At 56.5% G+C, this 15,042-nt stretch overlaps 1 protein-coding gene across 2 annotated transcripts in view; it reads right to left on the bottom strand.

The window, feature by feature from the left end:
* The window catches only part of TRPV4 (transient receptor potential cation channel subfamily V member 4), a 36,913-nt gene extending 29,319 nt beyond the window's left edge, over positions 1 to 7,594 (bottom strand). The window contains exon 1 of one of the 2 annotated variants that reach the window (XM_072802886.1): positions 7,439 to 7,594. The gene's annotated coding sequence lies outside the window, so the exon portion shown is untranslated. Of the gene's footprint in view, positions 1 to 7,038; positions 7,114 to 7,438 lie in introns of those variants that run through there. The other variant, XM_072802887.1, reaches the window with a different exon arrangement.
* Positions 7,595 to 15,042: the final 7,448 nt, after the last annotated feature.

Genomic DNA, 15,042 nt, shown 5'->3' with positions numbered 1-15,042 from the left:
CTACATCTCAATACCCCTTCCTGGCTTGGTGATCCTGGGCAAGGGGCTTCCCTGCCCTGAGCCTCAGTTTTCTTGGCACAACACAGGAAGGTCCTGAGGATTAAACAGATGTAAAGGGTCCGGCATGGGGTCTGGCCCAGAGCAGGGACCCGAGGGCGAGGACGGGCGAGGACGTGGTGTCCCTGTCCCAGGAGGCTCCACCTCCTTCCCTCCTTCCCTGTCCTCACCCCCTTCCAGCAGAGCACAGCCAATGCTCCGGCCCAGGAGGGAACCCTTGAAACCTCAGGACCCAGCCCCTCTCCTGGAGGGCAGTCAAGCCACAGAGACTCCCAGGGAGGATTTGCTAGCCTCGGAAATGGCTCGACCAATGTTCTGTTCCCCACCTGCCACTCTCGGGCTGGGTGGCCTCGAGCAAGTCACTTCTCCTCTCTGGGCCTCAGTTTCTTTGTCTATGAAATGGGGGGAATATTTGAATTTAGAATTATTTGTTGTACCATACATTCAAGCTTTAAAATAAAAAGTAAAATGATAGCTCCTGCCCCAAAGGGCTGGTAAGAGAATTGAATGAGATGACCAACAGTTCAGGATCATTCTTGGCGCATAGTAAGTGCTCAACGAATGGCAGGTGCTTTTGGGGAACTATTAACATGCTCTCTGCACATAGCTGGATAGATGAGGCCCAGAGAGGGCAGAGTGGACTGAGTGCTGGGACCCAGATTTCCTGGCTCCAAGGCCAGGGCCCATGGTCGTGCTCCAAAACCTCACCTTCCAAAAGTTTTCTCACCCTACAAGTTCCTCTCTCGCCATCCCAGGAAGCTGAGAGGTCCCATTTCTCAGTCCAGAAGGGACAGGACCCCCACTCACCCATATGGGAATCCCTCCACTGCATTCTCACAGCAACAGGCCCAAGGTCACCAAGCCAGAGGAGCGAGCAAATGTCCAGGGAATGCATGGGAGTGAATGGGTCCATCAGGGACCAAAAGCATTTTGAGATCCTCTCTCTGCCCCAGTCCACCTCTCTACCAACCTAGGGCCAACAGCAGGCTGTGTCTCTGGTTAAGTGTTTAAAATTATGGCTGAGGCTAGTGCCTGAAATCCCACCATTAGCAGGGTCTGCCCTCACTGGAACATTCCACACATCACCTTCTCTCTGTCCTAATCCAAGTAATGATTCCAGAAGTCAGATATCATTGTCTCCATTCTCAAATGGGTAAACTAAGTCCCAGGAGAACAGAAGTGGGTGGCTATCCACCCAACACCTGCTCCGCACCGAGTACCTTTGCATTCGCCCTTCATCTGAGATGGGCATTATTGTGGTCCTCGTGTCAGGCAGGCACCAACTGAGGCAGAGATGAGAGACCCAGGTGAGGTCACGACTCAACGAGAAGGGAATGTGGCTAGGGTTCCAACCATCTGCTTTGAAATCCGTGTCAGTTCATCCTTTTAGGGGGTCTCAGAAGCCCTCTCTCTGGAGCCCCCCTTCTAAACACCGCACCCCTTGGAGCTCATCAGGCAGGGGTGAGGTGGTGAGGAGCCAGGGCACTGCCGACAGACAGACTTGGGAGTTTGAATCTTGGCTTTGCTGCCGAGGAGCTGTGACCCCCAACAGATCACGTCGCCTCTTTGACCCTCCGTGTCCTCCTTTCTAAAAGAGAGCTAAGCACAGCACCCACTGCTGGGTTGCTTGGTCCTTGTGGGGGTCAGAGCCTCATAAAGTGCAGTCCCAAGGACCATGTGCTGGATGATAGGAACTCTTCTGTTCCAGCCACCACTGAGTCCCCAGGGCCAAGACCTGGGCCTGGCACTTAATAGCTGCTCAAGATCTCCTTGCTGAATGAATGAATGAATGAATGAACTCACAGACACAAATGAGCCTCAGCCCAACTACCTAGCTAGCTAGCTACCTTCCTTTCTCTCTCCCAACCTTCAACAGGTGATTTATTGAGCAACTACTGTGTGCTGGGCTCTCTGACCTGTGAGACCCACGCCCCCCCATGAAGGTGACAGCAATTGGAAACCCATTTTGCAGAAGAGAAAATTGAGGCTCAAGGAGACCAGGACACTTGCCCAAGCCCACTTGGTCTGAATTTGAGTAGGTGCTTTCTTCTGAAGCCCCTGCCTTGTTGATCTGTCTGTTAATCATTCTTCCCTCCCTCCCTCCCTCCCCCATCCCTCCTTTCCTTCCTTCCTTCCTTCCTTCCTTCCTTCCTTCCTTCCTTCCTTCCTTCCTTCCTTCCCTCTGTCTGCAGGTATTTCTGAGCCCCTTCTCTCTACAAAGGGAGACAGAAAGGGCCGACGAGTCCCCGGCCTGAGGTCAGCTAGCCCCTTCCTACTGGGGTCTCCCCTGAGCCTGTGGGCCCCACGCTGGCCACATGGTGGAATATCCTCCCCTACACACCACACACACACACACACACACACACACACACACACACACGAGGAGCCGTCCCAGAAGGTGGTCAGCCTCCCGGTCAGCTGGGTGGACCCAGGCCACTCCGCCCTCAGGGAAAAACAGGCACCAAAAGACTGAGGAGTCCTTTGTGCAGGGGTAGTCAGGGCGGGCAGCAGGCAGGGCGGGCAGCCATTACTCACCACCCCAAGAAAAATAAGAGTATTCCCATTTGGTCAATAGCTTGCCTGTCTGCCCCCTTCATGTCCTCCTCCTCCTGTGGCCTTTCCCATCCTCTGATCTCATCTGGGGCGGACCCAAGAGCATTTATGGAGGGCTTCCTACAGCCCTGGTGAGGAATGAAGAAACATGCTCAGAGAGGTGGGGTGACCTACTTGGGTCACACAGCCAGCTATGGCCAGGGCTCGGGATGGAGAGGGGAAGTCAATGATCAGGAAGGGGCTCAGAGGCAGGAAGGAAGTCAAAGTCATGGTGAAAGTAGAGAGCCGGCCTCTGTTCCTCGTTCCTAGTCAGCTAAGGTGCCAGTGCATGAAACCCAAGGGAAACAGGCACGGGGAGTCCAGGCTGGGGCAAGAATCGTGGCCTGAATTACCCAAGTCGCCCTCCAACTGCCAGAGCTCTGACCTCCAGCACATCCCAGGCCGCAGCCCCAGGAAGAGAGAGGTTACACTACCCCTGAGGTCACACAGCAGCAAGCGGCAGAGGTGGAAGGTGGACCAAGGGGGGTGAGACTCCCAGAGGGGCAAGTCCTCTCTTGGGGCTCTTCAGGGACCCAAGGCGACCAGAGTCACTCAGATCCAGCTTCCACGTCCAGCTCTGCCAGGGGCTTCTCCCCTGGAGACTCAGTTTCCCCAGCCGTAAAATGAGATTTGGCCCTCTTACTTCTGCCCACGTCCAGTGTGGGCAAGGCTGTAACATCATCAAGGTGAGCATCAGGTGACAGACATTGGGAATGATACATGAAACGATCAGCAAGGTATGAAAAGTTGCCTGCTCCTGGCCCTCAGTCAATGCCCGTAAATATCTCGCGGCTGAAAAGGCATCACCCTTTGGCCAAATGCAAGTCTCGCTTTGCCCCGCTTTGCCCCTGCTCCCTTCCGCCCGCCCGCCTGGCACAGAGGGGCTCTCGGGGCGCCACAGGGACGAGCTGGAGGAAAACGCGTCCTGGAACAGGCCGGGGGAACAGGATGGGGGAGAGGCCGGTGCTCCAGGGCCCCATCCGCGCCTTGCACCGTCCTGGCTAAGTGGGAACAGAAAGCTCCATTTGACAGAAAAGGAAACTGAGGCTCAGAGAGGCCAGGTGACTTGCCCTGAGCTTCCCTGGGGAGGAAGCAGCAGACCTAGGATTTAAGACGGGGCCGGCCTGAGCAATCCGGGTTTTTCTCTCTCTACACTGAAGTCTCTTCCCCATGACTTCAGGTCAGGACAAATGGTGACAGGCCACCTTGGAAGTGAAGGGCATGGATTTTGGAATCAGACAAACGGAGTTCAGATCCCAGTTCTGCCCCTTGTCAACTAAAAGACCCTGGGCAAGTGACTTCACTACCCAGACCTCATTTCCTTCCTCTCAGAAATGGGTACAATAATAGTTTTGTATCCAAATGTATTAAGAGTGTTTGGCTCAGGGCCTGGCACACAGTAAGTGTTCAATAAGTGCTCACTAGCATCATTAGGACTACTAATGCAGCCCAGGCTTGGCTAAAGCCAAGCAGAACCTTGCACCCAGTGCTCAGAGCAGCAGCTGTGGGGGCCCAAGGCCGTAAGCATCTCGAGAGATCTGAATTAATCTTTAACAGGTGAATTCCTCTCCAGATGGGTGAGATGTGGAGCATTCCAGAGGGCCCGCTGGCAGGCAGTGTTCTCTTGGCTCCCAGGATCTGGTGTGTGACAAAGAAATGGAGCTGCTCTCTGCAGCCCAGTGATTTGGGGAGGGGCTTAGAATGTCTTTCCCAGAGTCAAATGGGGGGAACTGAGGCAGACAACAGGTAGGGGGGCCTGTGAGGGGTCGAGACGCCCCCTCACGCAAACCCCCCCTCCCACCAAGGAACAGATGAAGGAGCTCGAAGGGCTGGGGCCTCTCGAAACGATGTGCTCTCTCTCCTGGGCAGCAGACCTTTACAGAGCACCTGCCCTGCGCCAGGCACGATGAGGCCAATTCTCACGGAGCTCTCTCCCTCCTGCGTCTCCTGCCTGCCACCCCTCTCCAGTCCCCACCCCGGGCGGGCCTCACATCTCCTGCCTGGATGACTTCCCCAGCCTGGGGACCGTCCTCCCTGCCTGGCCCCCACTCTGCAGCCAGAGGGACCTTTCTAGACCACACATCTGGCATGTCCCTCCCAGCTTGGACCTTAGGGCTTCTGGGGCTGACCTAGCCCCTGCCTCCTGGATGGCTTGCCCTTCCTGTTGACGTCACACATTCCAGACAAACGGAACCATGCCTTGCTCTACAAACTCTCGTTTTACCCACCTGGCAACAGGTAGTAGTCAGGTCTTGGCTGGTGCGCTTTCCTTTACTTGAATGCCCTTTCCCCTACGTCTGCATTTACTACTCAAGGTGTGGCTCAGCCCCCTACCTTATTTTTTTTTGTATTTTTTTTTATTGGTGTTGGATTTGCCAACATACAGTATAACACCCAGTGCTCATCCCGTCAAGTGCCCCCTCAGTGCCCATCACCCAATCACCCTGCCCCCCCGCCCACCTCCCCTTCCACTACCCCTCTCTGTGTCCCAGAGTTATCAACCCCCTACCTTGATCAAGCCCTCCCTGATCCCTTTCCAGATGGCTCTCCCGCCTCACAGCATGCTCTCCTGGCCCCCATCCCACAGCGTAAATCTGCCAAGCATCTACCATGCCTCACCTTGCCAGGTGGTCACAGGTCGGGCGTGGGTGCCGCCTGCCTGGAGGCCACAGCTGACACAGAGGGCAGTCCCAGTGTCGGGGAGGTGGCTGCAGGGGGCAGAGCCCTCGGGCCAGAGCCTGGCTGGGGTCCGAGGCTGGCATGGGGTGGGGGAGCTTTTCAAAAGGGTTTGCTGGACACAGGAGGAGGTGGCTGAGGCCCGGTTCCCACCAGGTGAGGTGGCAGGAGTGCCCTTCCCAGCAGTAAGGCTATGGATTTCTCTGGGGAGCCCCAGGCACCTTCTCAGAAGCTCTCACCCCCACCCTCCTTCCCTCAGGCACCCATTTCCTACACCTGGGAACACTCCATGTCAAAGTGACCCCACCTTATCTTACAAACCTCGCCCTGACTGTCCCAGGAGCACCACCTGCCATTCATTTTTGGGATCCCCTCCTCCGATTTACCAGCAAAGGTGCGAAAGAGAGAGGTTACTCAAACAGAATGAACTAGAGAAATGAGGGCATGACCAATTGCCTTCTTTTCACCTCAGGGCTGTAACCACCAGCAAAGGCACGATGACGATGACCAATGACTGCAATGACACCGACTGAGCTGGACTGTGTGTCCTCACCATAGCCCTGGGGTCGCCCTCAGGCCACCCCCATTTTACAGATGAGCTGTCCTTCAGACAGCCCAGGGACTAACCCAAGTCACACAGCAGTGGGGGGCAGGCAGGAGGGCTGCCACAGTAGCCCCACTTCTAACCCCACAGATGGCCTGGGCCTGACCCTTCTACTTGACCTCTCCAAAGAGATCACCCCTTCACCTTCCTCATTGGCGGTCAGAGTCACCCCCTCCTTGCCCCACAGACGAAGCGACAAAGCTTAAATCCTCCAGTGGTTCTCAGCGTCCCCAGAACAAAGCTCACACACGACATCGCATGTCCCCAGCCCCAGCAGAGGCCCTGTAGAGAAGTTGAGCCAGAGCAGCCACAGGCGCACCCAGTCCCCTGTAACTTCCAGGGCACCCCCTGGGCACCAGGCAGGGAGGACTCTGGAGCCTGGCAGCCCTGGGCTTATATTCCACTAGGTAAAATCCCTGATCCGAGCCTCAGCTTTCTCATCCACAAAATGGGGAGGTCAGAGGGAGGGACAGACTGCGGCTGGGGCTGGGCCAGGTGGGGTGGTAGGTACGCCCGGGCATGGCTGTGGCTGGTGCACCGCCAGGCAGGTGGGGAGTGTGGGAGGTCTCTGCCAGTCCTCCCGGACCTCCCGGGGGAATCTAGAGGCAGAGCTGGAGGTTAAAGATTGTCCTGCCTCTTGGAGGAAGAGCCATCTCTGGGCCTGACTAAGGCTAACTAAGAAGTGGCCTTTGGAAGTTCCAGACTTCCCATTCCCTCCTGCTTGCGCGGGGGCGGGGGGGGGGGTGTAGAGGGGAAACCTCTGAGCCCCAAGTTCCCCAAAATGGGGGTGCCCCCAACAGAGCCTTCTAGCTTTGGTGCCTAGACCTGGATCTCCGGACCCGGGACCTCCCCATTCTGCAGACTGCGCCCCAAGGCCCAGGCCGGCACCCATTTCTCAGGTGATAACACAGAAGCCCAGAGAGAAGGTGGCCGCCCTGAGGGGCACCAGGGGGGCACCCAGCCTGGGGCGGGAGCTGGAGGGACCCCGCGCTCCCTCCCGCCCGCAGCCCGGACCTCCGAGCCTCCGAGACGTGCCCAGGGGCGCGAGGGGGCCGCGGCTGGGCCGGCGCTCCCGGGACCCCCGCCCCGAGGGCCCAGGCCCCACTCACCTCCGGGACCGCGCGGCGCTTCCTGCAGCCCGGCCTCCCGCCTCCCGCCGCCGCCGCCGCCGCCGCCGCCGCTCTCCTCCCCCGGCTCAGGTTCCAGCGCGCGCGCCGCCCCGCTGCCCGCCCCGCCGATCGCCGCCTCCGCGGGGGCCCAGGGCGGGGGCGGGGGGGGGCGTCGCGGTCGCGGCCCGAGGGCCAGGCGCTGCCCGCGGGGGCTCTGCTTGGGGCCCTGGGATCCCTCCCACCTCGGGGCTGCCTGTCCCCAGGGAACCCGGGCTGGCCGGCCACAGGCTCATTCATTCCGCGGGCCGTTCCGGGATGCGCAGCCGGGCACCCAGTAGGTGATCGAGGTGGGTGGGGGGCGAGGGTTATTGGATGGTGAAGGTAAGGGGCTAGGTCTCACCTTCTACTCCAGCCACTTGAATGCCTCCACAGGACGGGCAGCTCACTCTCCTGGGACTGGTTGGAAGCCTAGTGGGCCTGAGCTCCAGAGCCGGGCTCTCTGAGCCCAAGCTGTGGCCTTGTGACTCATCACCACCGAGCGGCCAATCTCTCCACCTCTGAGCCTCTGTCCCCGCTGTAGAGGGGGAGTAGCTATGTGCCCACCCCACCCGCCCGGCGGAGATGCTGGGAGTCTGCGCATCTCTTCTTTCTTATTAAACTGAGCTGACTCCCCAGACACAGTGGGTAGGGCCGTCCCCCTCAGCCTTCAAATAGAAATAGGTGTTGGTTCAGCAACTAGAAAGTGGAATTTTGAAATTGCTGGAAAGAGAGAGAGAATCTGAACCGAAGTGATGTGTTCAGGGCCACCTGGGTGGCTCAGTGGTTGAGCGTCTGCCTTCGGCTCAGGGCATGATCCCCGGGTCCTGGGATCAAGTCCCACATCGGGCTCCCCTGCTTCTCCCTCTGCCTGTGTCTCTGCCTCTTCTCTGTGTGTCTCATGAATAAATAAATAAAATAGGTTTTTTAAAAAAAGAAAAGAAATTATGCATTCAAACTGCCAGTGTAAAACATTTACAAAAAAAAAATATATATATATATATACACATACACACCTTAATAATTAACTCACTGAACATGGTGGGAGAGAATCTTCAACTAAACCTGCTTCCCAGCCAGTTTGAGAGGCAGGGATTGTTATGCCCACTTTACGGATGGGCCTCTGAGGCTTGGAAGGGAGTGCGGCCTCTCCAAAAGCTGCCCCCTCCATAATGGGGTGGGGAGGAGAAGCTTTTCCCTCTGGGTTTCCAAGATCTTAGAGCAAACAAGCAGCTATCTGGCTGTGATGAGGAATGTAAACAGAGGAGGGTCCCTCCTGCCTTCCCGAAGAGAAGGCCTCTCTCTGCTGGGGCTGGATCTGGCTGGGAAGCAGGCGAGCAGCAGGCATCTAGAGCCCGTTCCTGCAGGGAGGCCCCTCTGCAGTGAAAGGAAAAGGAGAAGGATGACCCTGGCTACTAGGAGGCTGGCAGAGGGGACAGAGGAGATGGAGAGGAGGAGGTAGGGCCAGGGTTCCTACCTGCTCTTCCCTGAGAGTCAGCAGGGGGGTGGGGCTGAGGTGGCAGGAAGACCCACCCAGTTCCCTACCAACCTGTGCTTCACAGATGGGGCACCTGAGGCCGCATGCAGGGAAGTGACTGGTCCTGGGCCCACAGGCTGGATCTTGGCTGCCAGCTGATTCAACGGGATCCAGCCTCCCCTCCCAGTGCCTGTGTCCTTATCTGGAAAATTGTACCAGTTTTCATGAGGCAAGGGACCACATCTGTCTTGCTCACAATGGCAAGACCAGCTCCTGGCACTCAATAGGTGCACTTTAAAAGTACTGGTTGAGGGCAGCCCGGGTGGCTCAGCGGTTTCGGGCTGCCTTCAGCCCAGGGCCTGATCCTGGAGACCCGGGATCGAGTCCCATGTCGGGCTCCCTGCATGGAGCCTGCTTCTCTCTCTGCCTTTTATTTTTTTAAAGATTTTATTTATTTATTAATGAGAGAGAAAGACAGAGAGAGAGAGAGGCAGAGACACAGGCAGAGGGAGAAGCAGACTCCATGCAGGGAGCTCGACGTGGGACTCGATCCCGGGTCTCCAGGACCAGCCCTGGACTGAAGGCAGCGCTAAACTGCTGAGCCACCCGGGCTGTCCCCCCCCCCCGCCTTTTTTTTTTAGATTAAAAAAAAATTTATCCATGAGAGACACAGAGAGACAGAGGCAGAGACATAGGCAGAAGGAGGAGAAGCAGGCTCCCTGTGGGGAGCCCGATGTGGAACTCGATCTCAGGACCCCAGGATCTCAACCTGAGCCAAAGACAGATGTTCAACCACTGAGTCACCCAGGCACCCCAGGAAGGATTCTTATATCATTTTCTGGAAAAGACACAGAGAAGCCATTCTCCTGAGATCCCCTGGCCAGCATTTGACCCCCAGCCTGACTGACCATATTCAGTGTAGCACAGGCAGTGGGAACACGGTCTCAAAAAGACAGACACTAGTAAGTGCCACCAAGGATGTGCAGGACCGGGAGCCCTCATACACTGCTGGTGGGAGTGTGAAATGGTGCAGCTGCCTTGGAAAACAGTCTGGCAGTTCCTCAAAATGTTAAATATAGAGTTACCATATAAGCCAGCAATTCCACTCCTCGAAATAAAGCCAAGAGAAATGAAAACATACAGCCACACCAAAAACTTGAACACGATTGTTCATAGCAGCGTCATTCGTAATTGCCCAAAATAGAAACAACTCAGTTGGCCAATGGATGAACAAAATGTGGTATGTCTATACAATGGAATATTATCCAACCATAGGAAGAGCAAAGTATCGACGCTTGGCTGCACCATGGATGAGCCTGGAAAAGGTGATGCTAAGTGAAAAAAGTCAGAGAGACTTCAAAGGCCGCACAGTTTGGGATCGCATTTGTACGAGATGACCGAGATGACCGGGAGAGGCACATCTATAGAGGCAGAAAGTAGATGAATGGTTGCCAGGGGCCGGGGAGAGGCGAGGCTTGGTGGGTGTTCTCTCAAGCACCTGGGGTTTTTTGGGGGGGGTGATGACAATGTCCACAAGCTGCCAGGTGACAGTTGTGCTGTGAATAAAGTCAAAGCCCCTGCACAGCACATCTTAAACAGGTGAGTTGCAGGGTATGTGAAATTTATCTGGATAAAGCTGTTACAAAACATTTGTTTTGAAAAAAAAAAAAAACAAAAAACAAAACGTGTCCCTGGGGGGATCTGGGTGCGGCTCTCCCCTGGGTCTTAGCAGTGTGACCTCAGGCAGATGGCTGTGCTTCTCTGAGCCTCACTTTTTCCTCTGCAAAATGGGGACAGTGACCGCTCCTACCTGGCACGGTTGGGAGGATTAAGCCCCCGAAGCGCTCTGGAGGGCGGGGCAGGGAAGGGACATGGAGCTGCCCAGGAACTGGCCCCTGTGGTCCCCACACTTTCGCCACCACGACCAACTCAACATCCCCTGCCAAGGGCTCTGACATTCACCCAACGTCCTCCCTCACATTACTGTAACGTCTTCCCACTTGTGAGTCCATCAGCGATCTTGTTAGGTTGGCGCTGCTGTTCCCATTTTACGGATGACAACTATGGAGCCCGGGGGAGAGTCTCCCGGACACTCCCAGGCGGAGACTTCTTTCCTCTCCCTGCATAGCCCATGCGGCTCCGGCCCCGTCAAATTCCCTCTTTCCCTTCACGGGTGATGCCTCAGCCCAGCTGGTGGCCTCCCAGCTCCAGAGCTGGGCTGAGGCCAAGGGCTGGTGGGTCCCCGGGGGGCCTGGCGTGGTTCTCCAAGTAGAGATGCAGCCGAGACCACCCTGTGCAGCCGGATTCCTCTGATCCAGGCTCTCAGCTCCTCCTCCCCACAGCCTCGAGGGGTGAGTATTCTCCAGCCCCTTTTGCAGTTGGACAAACTGAAGCTCCCAGCTTTGAAAATCCCTTGCCCAAGGTACATGCCAGTGATGCTGTCAGGCTTTGTATTCAAAGCCCGGCACCGTCTGAACCCAAAGGACCACCCGGCCCCTGGCCCCTGGAGCGTCAGCTGGCTCTGTGTGCCTCAGGCCCCTCACCCCTGACAGGGGAAGTCTGCTCACCCCCACTTGGATGAGACTGGGGAGTGTGGGGTTGTTGAGGCGACAATTCTGGCAACTTTTTGCTCTTTCCCTGTGAGCATGTGACACGGATGAGCTCAAGAAGAAGAAAATGCAGAAGAAACAACCGGGGAAAGTCGCTGAGGAAGGGCCAGGGCAGCATGTATGCATTTGCGCAGGCCTCTCTGTGGGCCAGGAACCAGATTCCTCCCAGCCACAGGACAGGGAGTGCGCCCAGAGAGGTGAAGGAACCTGCCAGAGGTCACACAGCCCAGAGGGCGCTGTGTCTGATCGTCTTCTCTGGGAGCCTGCCCCAGTAGACAGTAGGCCCCCCCATGAAATCACAGCCCCCCGCATTTACCAAGAAACCACGGAGACCGGATACAAGAGGCTGGAGAGGACGCAGCTGGTTTGTCCTGCTTATGGCTGGTCCAGAGACAGGAGGCCCTGCCCTGCCACACACCTTCAATGAGGCCCTTCTGGAAGTCTCCCTGGGGCAGAAACCTGAGAGCAGGTGGGGAGGAAGCCCTTCCCTTCCCAGTGACCGTAGCCATGGTCACAGCTGCCCTCCTGTGGGTGTGGTTGGCCCACAGCTGCCCACTGGCATTTCAAACGTAGCCTTCATCTGAAGCTGGCACCGTGAGGGAGGTGGGCATCGAGGCCTTGGTGCCTGCGGGCTCTGAGTGATTCAGGGCTTCCCCACTTCGGTCCCTGGGTAGGCTGCTGGGGGTGCGTGGAGGCCCCTGGACTGATGGGTGAAATGGGCACAGTGAACTGCCACCTTCTGGAGAGAGGCCTGGGGTTTTCCTGGAGGCCTGGGACCCTACCTCGCTCACACCTACATGTGATGAGGGCTCCATGCTCCCAGCCAGGAAGAGGCATGGGGCGGGGGCAGGGAGATATCCTCTTTCCTGAGTCCAGGAGGAGACCCGTGAAGATCCTAGCAAAGAGCTCTGTAAACTGAATTGGCTTTGTCACCCTCTTCTCAAAGGGGTTTATGACTTCCCTTGCTCTTAGAACAAAAACCAAAGTCACATTGGTTCTATCTCTCTGTCCTCTCACCTTAATCCCCAGGCTCCAGCCACTTTGGCCTCACTCTGTCCTTAGAACACGCTGCTTTCTCTCCTGCCTCAGGGCCTTTGCACTAGCTGTAGCCAGCCTCTTTTCATGGCCTGTTCTTTCTCCCCCTTCAGATCTCAGCTCAAATGTTACCTTCTCAGAGAGCCCTCCCCTGTCCTCCCCCTTCTACATCTCCTTCAGTGGTCTATGAGCCTCTTAGAGGGTGGGGCCTTATCTGTCTTGTCCCTGCAGGACTTCCTGAGGCTAGCTCAGGGCCTTGTGCATAGCAGGTGCTCAGCAAACAGCAGTTGAATGACTTGCCTTCCAGACAATGCTCTCTGGGCTGGATCAAGGGATGTCTCAGGGTTCATCATCATCATAGCTGTCCTTTATCAAGCAGCTTCTAAGTGCCAGGCTCTGTGCTAGGTGCTTTGCACGTGTCACCCCTCCCCGCCATTCCGCCCTTCCCAGATGTCACAGGGAAGGACTGATGTCTCCACTTGAGGATGTGGTGCTGATTTCACCGGAGTTATGAACACAAACCAGGGGGTCCTTACAGTGACATGAGGTGTCTGTGCTGTAGACCCACGGGGGGTGGGGAACGGGGGTAGCTTTGAACTATCTAATCTCCTGATTTTGTAGGTGAGCAAACTGAAGCCCAGAGGGGAGAAGGAACTTGCCCAAAGTCCCACAGCACATCAGGGCAGAGTGAGAAAAGCAGCCAGACTGCATGGTGTTTTCCAGGGTTTTCCCGTTCATGTGTCCACCCGGGCCCTGCTGTGTCTTTAAGAACAAGGAGCAAGCGAACACGCTGTGGTTTAACTGCATGAGGGGCCCCTGGTTTGTAATTCATAATGCTATTGTGTTCAGATGCTGTGATGCTGTAGCATCACAATAAATAAAAACACTTGGTAAAGTCCATTTACCAAGAACATCTTCTACCAGCCGGGCACTTCACACACATGATGTTATGCACTCCTGCCCGGTAGAGGGGTCCCTTTTACAGATGCAGAAACTGAGGCTGAGAGCGCTGAGTGGACTCCCTCGGATCACACAGCTACAAAGTTACAGAACCTGGACCTGAACCCCAAATTTGTGTGGGGGGGGTGGTGATGGTGGTGGAGATGGTGGCCGCGCCCGCGGTAGTGGTAGTAGAAGCAGCGGGATAGACCTTTGACACAGGGGCTGACCTGAAGTCAGGACCCCCACAGCGCTCAAATGGGGCTGGTGCCTTGGCCTGGAAGCCACCCCATCACAGGCAGGGGGCGCGGGCCGGAGCAGGCGCCGAGGGCCGGGCTCCCCGGGGACCGCGGCCGCGCAGGGTCCGCAGCGCCACCTGCCGGGGCCCGAGGGAGCCGCGGGAGGTCAGCGCGCAGGCGCGGGGCGGTGTCCCCCGGGCCGGGGGTGGGGGGTGGGGGGTGGGGGTGCTCCTCCAGGAGCCCAGCGAACCCAAGGGAGGGACCCTCGCTCTCCCCTCCCGTAGCGCTCCGTAGATGCTAATCGAGCCAACCCCGGACGGTCACGCCGCCCAGCGCCCGGCCAGCGGGTCCCCCAGGGGACGGCTGCACATCCCCGTCGGAAGGACCCGGAGCCGGAGGCTGGGAGGTCTGTCCCGCGCGGCGCAGCGACCGCGGAGCTAGGACTCCAGTGCTCGCGTCGTTAGACGTGCCCCGCTGCGTAAATACAGCCTCGCAGTTTAAGGTAACATTTGGCTAAGACAGCTTTCTATGCTTCTATACTTTTTTTTTTTTTTTTTAAGATTTTATTTATCCACGAGACACACACAGAGTTAGAGACACAGGCACAGGGAGAAGCAGGCTCCCTGCGGGGAGCCTGATGCGGGTCTCGATTCCACGATCCCGGGATCGCGACCTGAGCCGAAGGCAGACGCGCCACCACTGAACCATCCAGGCGTCCCCAAACAGCAGCATTTAATTTAGACCTCACAACCCGTGAGGTGGGTATTAGCAAGACCCCTGTAGTACAGAAAAGGAAACTGAGGCTCCTTAAGGGAGAAATGAGTTTCTGTTCCTTGTCTATAATAGAGATGCATTATGATGGGTTTGAAATATTTTATTTTATTTATTTTTTTTAAAGATTTATTTATTTATTTATGACAGACAGAGAGAGAGAGACGCAGAGACACAGGAGGATGGAGAAGCAGGCTCCATGCTGGGAGCCTGACGTGGGACTCGATCCCGGGACTCCAGAATCGAGCCCTGGGCCAAAGGCAGGCGCTAAACCGCTGAGCCACCCAGGGATTCCCCTTGAAATATTTTATTATGGACGTCAGCTATTGTTCAGTGAAGTTTAATGGAATGAACCCAATAGGTGGATAAAGGGGCCAAGCCTTGTCAAACTTCTGGGCTCACTTGGGTTTTTGTGCACTATCAGGTTAATCTGGGTCAGATGAGTGGCTCCCCACAGTGGGAATGTCCTGGCAGGGAGATGTGCTGGAAGGCGAGCTCACTCTGTCAGCTGGCAGGGAAGTGGCCATGGCCAAGGGGGGATATGGAGTCAGATGTGGAACCCTGGTGGCTCCCTCACTCCTGGCCAGGTCACCCTGGCTAAGTCCTCTTGCCCTGTTGTTAGGGGTTCTGTTTCTTCATCTGACAAATGGGGCTCCTAATGCCTCCAACTCAGGTGGTTGTGAGATGGTATTTGTAAAGCACTTGTACAGGGCCAGGTACATACCCGGTGCTCAATGTGTGCTCCTTCCTCCCTGCCCTGGAGCACAGAAATGAAATGAGAGGACACAGATGCACTGCTGGTTTTATCTCTGGGCACCCGAAGTGTTCTTAGGGGCCCATCAGGTACCAGGAGTGAAGAAGACTAGTCTGGGATTTACCAGCCTTCCACAAGGACATT

Source organism: Canis lupus, chromosome 27 (genome assembly GCF_048164855.1).
Source record: "Canis lupus baileyi chromosome 27, mCanLup2.hap1, whole genome shotgun sequence".
NCBI classification, from domain to species: Eukaryota; Metazoa; Chordata; class Mammalia; order Carnivora; family Canidae; genus Canis; species Canis lupus.
The sequence above is the reverse complement of the archived record's forward strand: the minus strand, read 5'-3'. Positions and strand labels throughout refer to the sequence as shown.